The sequence below is a fragment of the Cynocephalus volans genome, chromosome 17 (assembly GCF_027409185.1).
Source record: "Cynocephalus volans isolate mCynVol1 chromosome 17, mCynVol1.pri, whole genome shotgun sequence".
Classification (NCBI taxonomy): domain Eukaryota; kingdom Metazoa; phylum Chordata; class Mammalia; order Dermoptera; family Cynocephalidae; genus Cynocephalus; species Cynocephalus volans.
The window spans coordinates 25,426,851-25,438,136 of record NC_084476.1 but is presented as its reverse complement, the minus strand read 5'-3'; the positions used below and the strand labels follow the sequence as shown (position 1 = coordinate 25,438,136).

At 43.4% G+C, this 11,286-nt stretch overlaps 1 pseudogene; it reads left to right on the top strand.

Annotated features, from left to right (window-relative positions):
* The first annotated feature begins 5,200 nt into the window (after positions 1-5,200).
* Positions 5,201-6,974, top strand: LOC134366225 (ATP-binding cassette sub-family F member 2-like; annotated as a pseudogene).
* The last annotated feature ends 4,312 nt before the right edge of the window (positions 6,975-11,286 follow it).

Genomic DNA, 11,286 nt, shown 5'->3' with positions numbered 1-11,286 from the left:
AGCTTCTGATCTCTGAGAATTTACAATATTTGGGGATCATAAAAAGAAGTACAACCAACAGATTCAACACACTGCACATCAAAAATATTTTTTAAAAAACAATAAAAAATAATACAGATTAAAAGATAATACAGTACAACTATTTACATAGCATTTACATTATATTGGGCATTATAAGTAATCTAGGGCTGGCCGGTTAGCTCACTTGGTTAAAGCCTGGTGCTGATAACACCAAGATTCAGGGGTCAATCCCTATTCCGGCCAGTCACCAAAAAAAAAAAAAAAGGGGGAAGAAAGAAAGAAAAAAAACCATCTAGAGATGACTTAAAGTACATGGGAGGATGTGTGTAGGATATATGCAAATACTATGCCATTTTATATAAGGGACTTGAGCATGCACAGATGGGTTTTGGTATCCACAGGAGTCCTGCAACCAATTCCCCTTAGATACTGAGGGATGACTGTAATGCTGTGAAGCCAGACAAAAAGATATCCAACCAAGCACTGGCTAACAACCATAGAACAGGTAATGTTTAAAAGAATTCTCCCTGACTGAACACAGTTGATGTCCCAAGATGAAGCATCTTCTGCATTTCTACGCTCATATATTCATTCACTTCTTACTTCACCAAGAATTTACGTAGATTTCTAATCCTCTTTTAGTTTGCATTCTCTTGTTCTCAACATTCCCTTCATTATTTTTCCAGAAGCTTCTGGAAAGACTTCTTTGATCAGTATTCTTTCACAGTATTCTAGTCACATAGGTTTCATCATGACTCCTATTTGGAAGAAGATCAACAGAATCTAAATTACATGAGAAGAGAAATCTAGATCTGATAGAATAAGGGAAACACTCATAGTTACACACTAGTTGTAAATTAATGTCAGAATTTGACTGGATATGATTTATGGTTCATTGTATATAATTCTGTTTAAGTTGACTAATAGATTATATATACTTCTCTTTCCATTTTTGCTCTTCAAAAAGTTTTCAATAAAGACTCCCCTCATGGACTGCTTTGGAAATATATTTAGATGAGGTCAGCTGCACTTGTCTATATACTCAACATTACATTTTACAAAGTGGGGGAGGGGGACAGGTAAACAGACCCATTTAATAGAATCAGTTCTTACTTCTGTGTGTGTATGCTCTATATCATAAAACCACAAAGCACAATACTAAAAGACCCCCAGCAGTTTTCAAACCAACACAAAAGTCTTATAGAAAGAATCTGCATGTTTGGAGTAAATAAGGCTTATTAAAGCTATTGTACATTCAGGACTGTCTTTAGTAAAAGCAACATCACTGAGAATTAACACTTTCTTTTCATTCCACTAAAGTAAACAGATATGTGGTGATTCTAAACAGAAAGGACAAAGCTGATAAAGAACAGTAAATGTCATCCAAACTGCATTTGAACAACATGGGAAGATGGAACAAGAGGTAAAACTTCTATTGGGCAAAATGAAATTACTCAAGAAAGAAAACTGTGTGCACTCAGAGACACACAAAGCAATATCGAAATTAGGACAAATGCTCATGATGGAATACCATGCAACAATTGAAAACAAAGATACTAACACTAGGGGCTCACTAAGTAGGTCTATATTTCTTCAACTAAGAAAAAGTCATGTTATGTGCAAAGACAATGAGTATTTATATGTAAAATGTTTTTATATTATTTATCCTATACTATTTATCCTATTCCTGAGAGAGTGCTCTTAAATTGATAAGCTCTCTCTTCAACCTTAAATTCCACAAGCCCCCTTTTGTAAAGGCACCGTTAGAATCCAACCCCATGTTTTCTCCCAGCTTCTGATGGAACATGTTGACTAGATTCTGCAGTTTCTTTGAGGTCATGGCCCTTCCCTGCCTTTCAGGCCTGGCACATCACCAGCTGGGTAATATTGTAACTTAACTCTAGTTATTGTCTTTGTGGACAGAGAGATGGACGCAGATCCTGATGGGGGCCCAACATGCCTTGAGGAAGAGAGACCTTTGCATCATCTTCAAGCCAGGAGGGAATGTTAGCCCTTGTCAAATAGGATGGGCCACTTCCACAAGCTCAAAGGGCTCAGGGAAATCTGGGGGTTGAAGATTTTCAGGAGGCATCAATATCACTGTCCCCATCCCAGGTGTCAGAGTTCCATTCTTTCCCAACCTTGGCATTGCAGACCTGCCTGGGAACAGGTCTTAGAGCTCAGCTACTCTTACAATTTAATTCTTGACCCTGATCCTTTGCTTTCTCTGCCTTCCAGGTATAAGAGATAAGAGCCTCTTTACATGATACCAAGGAAGCCCTCCAGCTTTCACATTTAGCTTGTAATTTCTTACTACTCTTTCTAAGTTGCTATTTCTCACTTGCTCAAATACATTGCACCAGCTAATGAATTCCCTTTGCTGACCTACCATCCCAATTACCCAACTTGGATGTTTTAACAATTATATTGCTCATTTTTGCCAGGAGCTGTCTGTGCTCCACTGACCATCGGTAATGGAGTCCTCTTTCCAGCCAGTGAGTGATTTAACTCCCAAATCCTATCCTAGCATCTGTTTTGTTTTGGGATTTTTTTTTCTGGTGGTTCGGGGTTGGTTTTTTGTTTTAGGTTTGGAGGGGGGAGTGAGTTGTTTTTGGATTTTGGTTTTTTTAAACCACTCTGCACCAACTCTCAGAATCAGGTTCCCTGGGGGAAGGGGAGGGATTGCACAAGGGGCATAAAGAATAATTACAATTTGTAACTATATATGCTAGTAATACTGATTTGATCAACATATCTCAATGTTGAACCCCAAAAATATGTATAATCAATTTTGATTCAATAAAAAAAAAAAAAAGAATTGGATTCCCTGGCAGCCATCTCTGAGTTGGAGATTAGTATGCAAAGAGTTAATTAGGAAGTACTCCTCGGATAGACACCTAGGGAACAGAAGGGATGGTAAAAGAGCAAGATCAGGCAGAGGGAGAAGTTGAGCAGTGAAACAATATCAAGAGAAGACTTAGATCACTCTCTGAGAAGTTCCAAAAGTTGGACTATCCCTTCAGAACTATACCAAGATGGAGCAAAGTTAACAGACCTTTATATCCCCCTGTTGACCAGTCATTCGATATGAACCACCTGGGAAGAGGGCATGACCTTGTCAAGAGAGCTATCTTCAGTCAAGGCAATCCCTGATGGCATCTGAGGGCAGACTATCTGTTGGCAACACTCCCCACCATGGGAAGTCCTTCATTTCTGACAGGGATTCCGATCATAGCATCACAGCATCCACAGAAGAGCTCAGATACATGCAATGCCCTGTATAGGTCCTTGTCTCAGTGCGTAAAATTTTTTTAATTAAAAAGAATAGCAATATGGAACAAAAATCTGAAATACCAACACGGGAGATGACAGAGAAGGAAAAGCATACGTTAAAGAGATCATCTTGTTAAGGGGAAGAATGTCCTGGTAGACTGAATTATTATTCCAACTGTTCTCTCTCTCTCCAGAAACAGGGTTATGCATCCACACTGTTATATAATTTTGCAGTGCCCTCTCAGTGTGGTGGAGAATATTTCCTGACCCTTTGACTCTGTGCTAGACCATGTGACTTGTGAGCAGCTGTGAATCTGAGACTTGAAAAGACCCAAAACCTAAGAGAAAATACCCAAAGATACAGGGATACTAACACTAGGGGCTCACTAAGGAAATGGCCCAGCCAGATCACCCTTCCCTGGAGGTTATCAACAAGCCCTGTCTTCATAAGAAGAGTTTTTTGTTATATCTTAAATATGAGCAGACAGCCAAGGATCTCCAGACATTTTGCAAAAGCATTTAACATGAAAAACAAACCAAACTGTTGGTGAGTGATAGGAAAAGTAACATCTTTTCCTCACCCATCACAAGATTTATGGCTGAGAACCATATAACAAAAGACAGATTAACAGGAGAAAAGCATAGAGATTTACTTAACGTAAGTTTTAAGTGACACTGGAGTTGTCAGAAATGAAGACCCAAAGAAACAGAAAACTATATTTTTATAGACAGTCATATAAAAGTATGATCGGAAGACAAAAGGGCATGATTTCCTGCTAATAACCTGGGGGTAACAGCAAGGCCTTTTTGTTCAGATTCTTTTCTATGTTCTATGTGACATTCCTTTCCTTTGGGTATAGAGAGGACCCTGGAATGAGGGTCTTATGAGCTACTTTTTTTTTTTTTTTTAATTATGAGCTACTTTAGAGGAAGGTCAGAGAATTCTTTTATGGCCCACTTCAGGGGAGAATGCTGGCAGAAGATAAGAGACCTTCCTGCTCGTGCTGTTTTCTCAAATGCCACGGTGGGATTTGAACCCTGTCAAAAAAAAAAAAAAGGAAAAAGCAAATCAGAGGAATCAGAAATTATGCAGGGAGAAAGGGTATTTTCAGAGAAGTAAAAGGAGATATTGCATCCCTGAAATATGAAGTCCCATCTAGGACTTGGTTAGGAATAGATATTCTCACCTCCCACCCCTAAACTATTGAATAGAATTTCTAGGGTAGGGCTGCAGAATCACGTTTTCAAAACGTCATTACTAGTGTATTAGTTTGCTAAGGCTGCCATCACAAAATACCAACTCTGGGTGGCTTAAACAACAGAACTTTATTTTCTCACAGTTCTGGAGACTAGAAGTCCAAGATCAAGGTGCCAGCAGGTTTGGTTCCTTCTAGGGCTTCCCTCCCTGGCTCTCAGACGGCTGCCTTCTCACTGTGTCCTCACGTGGTCTGTTCTGTGTGTGTGAGCATCTCTTGTGTCTCTGTGTGTCCAAATTTCTTTTTCTTATAAAAACAACACAGGGCTCACCCTAATGGCCTCAATTTAATCACCTCTTTAAAGGCCCTATTTCCAAATACAGTCACATTCTGAGGCACTAGGGGTCAGGGCAACAACACATAAATTTTGGTAAGGCCTAATTCAGCCCGTAACACCAGGTGATTCTCAAACACAGTAAAGTTTGAGAACTGCTATGGCATAAGAAAAGTCTAGAGAAATATATACCAAACTGATTGGAGGCATTAATTCTGGAGGTGAAGCTGGGGTGGATGGGAATGTGGTCAAAGGAGAATTATGCTAAAGCATAATTTTTACAAGAATATATCTATTAATTGCTTGCACAGTTTAAAAATACAACAAAACTGAAGCCCAGCTCACTGAAAAAAAAAACAGCGTGTGGTTCATTACCATGCCCTCTGACCTGGCCAAGAAGTCAGCTGAAAAGAAGGAAGCTGCCAAAGCTCGACAACGACCCAGAAAGGGACATGAAGAAAACAGAGATGCTGTCACAGAACCACAGGTGACAGAGAAGAAAAGAGGAGGAGGACTTTGAGATGAAGAGAGCTGCTACTCAAGCTCTCAGTGACATCCCAGCCTCTCACCCCAATGGCACTGACATCCGCATTATCCACCTGTCACTCACCTCTCATGGTCAAGAGCTGTTCAGTGACACCAGACTGGAATTCAGCTCAGGCTGTTGTTATGGCCTCACTGGCTTAAATGGAATTGGAAAGCTGCTCTCTGCTATCAGGAAACGTGAAGAACCCAGCCCCAAGCACATCGACATCTACCATCTGACTCACGAAATGCCCCCTAGTGACAAGACACCCTTGCAGTGTGTGATGGGAGTCGACACAGAGCAGGCCATGCTGGAGAGGGGGGCTGAGAGGCTGGTTCACAAGGACGTGGGGTGTGAGGAGCTCGTGGGGCTCTAGGAGCTCCTGGAGGAGCTGGATGCCGACAAGGCGGAGACGAGGGCCTCACGGATCTTGCACGGACCAGGTTTCACACCTGCTATGAGCAAGAATCTAACAGACTTCAGCAAGGGCTGGAGGATGGGGCTTGCCCTTGCCAGAGCCTTCTTCATTCAGCCCATCGTGTTGCTCCTGGACAAGCCCACCAACCACCTGGACCTAGATGCTTGTGTGTGGCTGGAAGAACAACTAAAAACTTTAACACATCCTGGTCCTCATCTTCCTGTCTGTATCGACATCATTCACATGCACAAAGAGAAACTGAGGTATTATACAGGTCTTTCCGATCAGTACGGAAAGACCTGGCTGGAGCTGGAGAAGAACCGGATAAAGAGGTTTCACTGAGAGCAAGAACAGATTGTGCACATGAAGAACTACATTGCTGGTCATGGTCATGGCAGTGCCAAGTTGGCCCGGCATGTCCAGAGCAAAGAGAAGATGCTACAGAAAATGATGGCATCGGCACTGATGGAGAGGGTCATGAGTGAGAAGACAGTCATTTTATTTCCTACCGTGTGGCAAGATCCCTCCACCCGTCATTATGAGGCAGAATGTGAGCTTCAAGTATACAAAAGAGGAGCCTTGCATCTACAATTATCTAGAATTTGGTATTGCCCTCGACACACGAGTGGCTCTGGTAGGGCCCAGTAGAGTAGGGAAGTCAACTCTTCCAAAGCTGTTAACTGGAGAGCTACTACCCGCAGAAGGGATGATCTGAGAACCCTCTCATGTCAAGATAGGGAGTTACCATCAGCATTTACAAGAGCAGCTGGACTTAGATCTCTAGCCTTTGGGGGACATGACGGAGTGCTACCCAGAGATCAAGGAGAAGGAAGAAACAAGGAAGATCATTGAGTGATGTGGTTTCCCTGGGAAATAACAGGAGAGCCCCATCTGGAATCTGCGAAGGGCAGAAGTACTGAGTACGTCCTCCCCAGCTGGCCTCGCAGATCCCGACATGCTCTTCCTGGACGAGCCCACCAATCGCCTGGATATTGGAACCATCGATGTGCTGGCAGATGCCATCAATGAGTTTAAGGGTGGGATGATGCTGGTCAGCCATGATTTCATACTCATTCGACAGACTGCACAGGAAATTTGGGTATGTGAGCAGCAGTCACCAAATGGCCTGGAGACATCCTGGCCTGCAAGGAGCAACTCAAATCCAAGCTGGTAGATGAGGAGCCCCAGCTCACCCAGAGGACTTAAATGTGTGAGCCCTTTGCCCAGGCTTGGGTCAAGAGCTCCATCTGGGGACGAAGAGCTGCTTCCCTGGCCAGCGGCTCAGCACAGGACCCTGGGGCTACATTGCAGCATTGCTGCAATACTGCTCCTCCAGTCTCTGCCCTCCCCTTCCACCTGCCTTAGCTGTGCTGTTATGTTATCTACAGCTGGACAGCACCTGTCCCTTTCCTATCCTACTTCCAGTTACACTTGTCCATGTCTGGACTCAGCTGGCTGTTTCCTCCAGCCCCTTGCTGGCTACCTTACCCTGAGAGTGAGCAAGCCAGAGGCACCTGAGGCTTAGCCCAAGGGCCCAAGCATTGGATTTAGCCCATGAAGGAGCTTAGGATCCTCGTTTTCTGAGTTTTGGTGATGCTGGAGGAATAACCCCCCAGCCCCCCCACCCCCCACCCCCATTCCTTTTTGCTTCTGGTTTGGAGCTCTGGACCAGAGCCTTAGTCCTGGTCAGTTTTTAAGTAATTATTTAATAGTGTAACTTTTAGACCTGCGTGACATCTACAAAGCATCCAATAGAGAAAGAGGAAACTATGGTCCCTATCAATAAATAAATAAAAATACAACAGAACATGAAATAATTTTTTTCAAGGATAATATACTTGGGAAATATTTACATAAAATATGACATAGCCCCTATTTTTAATCAATGTCTCTCTTAAATTGTAATGCTATTCTCCAGATGTAAATTCCATCCGTTACTAACTTTTGCCTGTGGCTGAAAGACAACAAATACTAGAAGGGAAATTAAAAAGGATTTTGATGAGATACTTAAATCCTCCTCCTTGAAGCACAGCCAGCAGACAATATAATACTAGAAGTAGCCTCGTATGGACTGTTCGGAATAATTACTAAAGTAGGTGGCACATACTATTTTAAATTAACAGACACTGTGGACATAGTTCTGACCAATGCAGAATAGAATGGGACTAGGCTTTGACTTGTTCTGAGCCCTCTGCTACTATTAATACAATGTTGGGGAATCTTTGTTCCCTTACAGTGGAACAAGAAACAGCACAAAGACACAGGGAAATGTTTTAGTTAATCTGCAGGCCCACATGAGGCAGGGAAATGGAAGATGAGGAAAGAAGCTAGAGTCACACTGGGAAGGGCTTCCTTGCTCAGGCAGCAGTAAACGCGTGGCCCCACTTCACCTAGCCTGCTTCTCATTCCAAGTGCCCCACCAGCCTCTCAGAGGACCCTCCCCTGACCTTCTGGGAGAAGCAGCCTTGGCTTAGCTCTCCAAATACAACAAAAGCATGCCTTTGTTGACAAGATATACTAAACCAAGACAGTCATTTCTTTTTCTTCAGCATCTCAATTCTTCATCATGACACTATTCCCACTACACCAAGAACAAGTCACAAACTAATCCTCACTGCTCTGGAGGGAGCTGGGTTTCATGGGTCTTCATTACAGCTTAGAACCCCAGAGGTGCTGCTGCCCTGGAAGTGGGCACAGGTTAAATAAGACACCGTGGGACTCAGCCCCGTGGGTAGACCGTAGGTTAGGAGCAAGCTTGTGAAAATACAACTGAGACTTATTAGTAAGAGAACTTTCTTCTCAGAAAGTTTTCTAAGAGGAATTTGAAGTGCCTTCAAAGTGAAATTGATTTCTCCTCTTCAGTGACAATGAAATATGGAGAGGGAGAGTGGTTCAAAGTGTCATAAGAGAGCCTGTATTAGTCCGTTTCTGTTGTTTATAACAAAATACCTGGAACTGGGTAATTCATAAGAAAACGAAATTTATTGCTTACTGTTTTGGAGGCTGGGAAATCCAAAGTCCAGGGAACACATCTGGTGAGGGTCTTCTTTGGTGGTGGCTTTACAGCAACACAGGATATCATATGGCAGAAAATGGTTGAACAGAGAGAGCGCTAACCTTCTCAGCTGGTTCCTTTTAAACCCATCAGAACCATGCCCATGGCCACCATTAATCTATCAACTTATTACTCAGTGAACAGATCAATCCGTTCATTAGGCATGGTCCTCACAATCCAATCATCTCTTCAAGGCCCCACCTTTTAATTACCATAATAGCATTTCCCATTCTCCCAGTTGTCACAGTGGGGATCGAGCTTCTAATACATAAAACGTGGGGGACAATTCAATCCTTATCAGGGTCCAAAGAAGAATATTACTCTCAAGTTTTAAAAATTTGCTCTATTTTATATGTTGCAAATACTATGAAGTTTCACAGGGAGAGAAGAGTGATTAAAAATAATGTTTCTATCGGAAAGAATTGATTTTGCTCCAGAACTAGGTCCCTCAAAATATGGCCCTTAAACTACCTGCATGAGAATCACCTGGAATGTTTACAAAAGTGCAGATTCCTAGGTCCCATCCCACATCTATTGAATCAGAATTACCGAGAATGAGGCCCAGGAGTCTTCGTGTATAACAAGCTCCACAAGTGTTGCTGTTTACACTAAAGCAGAGAAAGCCAGAAAATAAATGTCTGGGCTTCAGCAGTCTACAAAAATAATCTATGCAATTCCTTCTACCTAGGTGTAAAGCTGCACGATTATGCCAGTTGTCAAGTAAGACAAATCATAACTAAAGCCAAAATGTTTCATTATTTTACTTATACTGTTTCCATTTATATTGTCAGAGCTAGGGCTCAGACTCTTCAAACGCCATCATACAGACTGGGTCACCAGACCCATCACACACTAGGCTGTGTCCCCAGACCCTTCACACTCCAGGCTGGGCCCCCAGACCCCTTGCACGCAGGTCCACACTAGGTAATTGGGAAAGATGCCAGGAGCCGTTGGCAGATGACACCAGCTCAGTCCTCAGCAATGGCAGCAGCAGCTTACAGGTCCAGCAGCTTACAGGCCTGGTGGTGGCGACGGCCTCTCAGAGGGTGCTGGGGGCACTGGCAGCAACCGCTTGCAGCAACCACCCGCAGCAACCACCCGCAGCAACCACCCGCAGCAACCACCCGCAGCAACCACCCGCAGTAGCCCTAGCAGCAGCCCTAGCAGCAGCCCTAGCAGCAGCCCCCCGTGCCCCCCTCCCCCCAAAGGCATCCTGGTGGTGAGGGGCGCAGTGGCTCAGAGCCACTCATCCTTTATACTTGAGTCCGTAACCCAGGACACCTGGGTGCACATGCGCAATTACATTAGACAATAACCAAGGAACACCTGGGCACACGTGCCTATTTACATCAAATGCTTGGCAAGATTCTGAACATCTGAGGGGTCCTGACCATTTTCCTGTATTTTCCCAACACTGGTAATTATTTCTGCCATTCTCAAAGCAGAGCTCTCATGCATTTTGAATAAATTCTCACAGGCAGGGCTCTATTTTTTCCTCCATTACTGGCCCAGGCCTAAATCAGCCCACTACACTCTGCTCTGCAGCTCCCCAAGCCTCTTCTGGGGAAGGAGCAATTAGTATAGGATAATGTAATTCAGACTATTTTCAGTATATCTTTCAGGGTAAACTTTGGCTGTTCCTATCTACCATTGGACCATTTTATTTTCTCAGGTGCCATACTATCCATGCCCTGGATTGCGACCTCTATGTAAAAAGAAACTCTGCCTCTACTACTTAACACTGAAGAAAAAGGATTGCTACAATTATACTAAACTAAGGCAGCCACAAGCATTATGGGGTAGCTTTCAATTTAGCACAAGTCAGAACAGAGAGGACTGCTACTGGGTCAAGCCACTTGAAAGACTATTATACTCATAATGAATGCCTCTGTATGTAGCCCACTTCGGTGTTAAAAACTTCAGTATGGCTGGGCTATTAGTTCACTGTCAGATGCCTTCCACTCCCACTTCTTTCCCAGAGTCTTCCTTGAACCCTCCCCACACCCTTCAAGCTAACATAAGTATTTAGTACAAAGAGATGGGGGGGTCTACATAAGTTAACATATAAATGTTGATTAACTTGCTCTCAGCATTATGAACGCTGACTCATAAGTTTGCCCCATTCTTCCACAAATGGATCCCTACTCTTTTTTTTCTTAGTTATGAATGTTCATGAGATTCAACACTGACTGTCATCCCTCGTGCCCATGATGTGAGGGCCAGATTCATACTGGCAGCATACCCATTACCACAAATTGCATTTATACCCCCCACCCAATTATCCCCAACCTCCCTCTCCCTCCCCCTTCCCCCCCCCACTCCACTTTGTGGCCCAAGGAATGTTCTCTCCCTCTGCAAGTCCAATGCACCACTGTGGACTTTCTTTCCTTCCTTCTTTCACTCTTAGCTCCCACTTATGAGTGAGGACACGTGGTATTTATCCCTCTGTGCTTTGCTTATCTC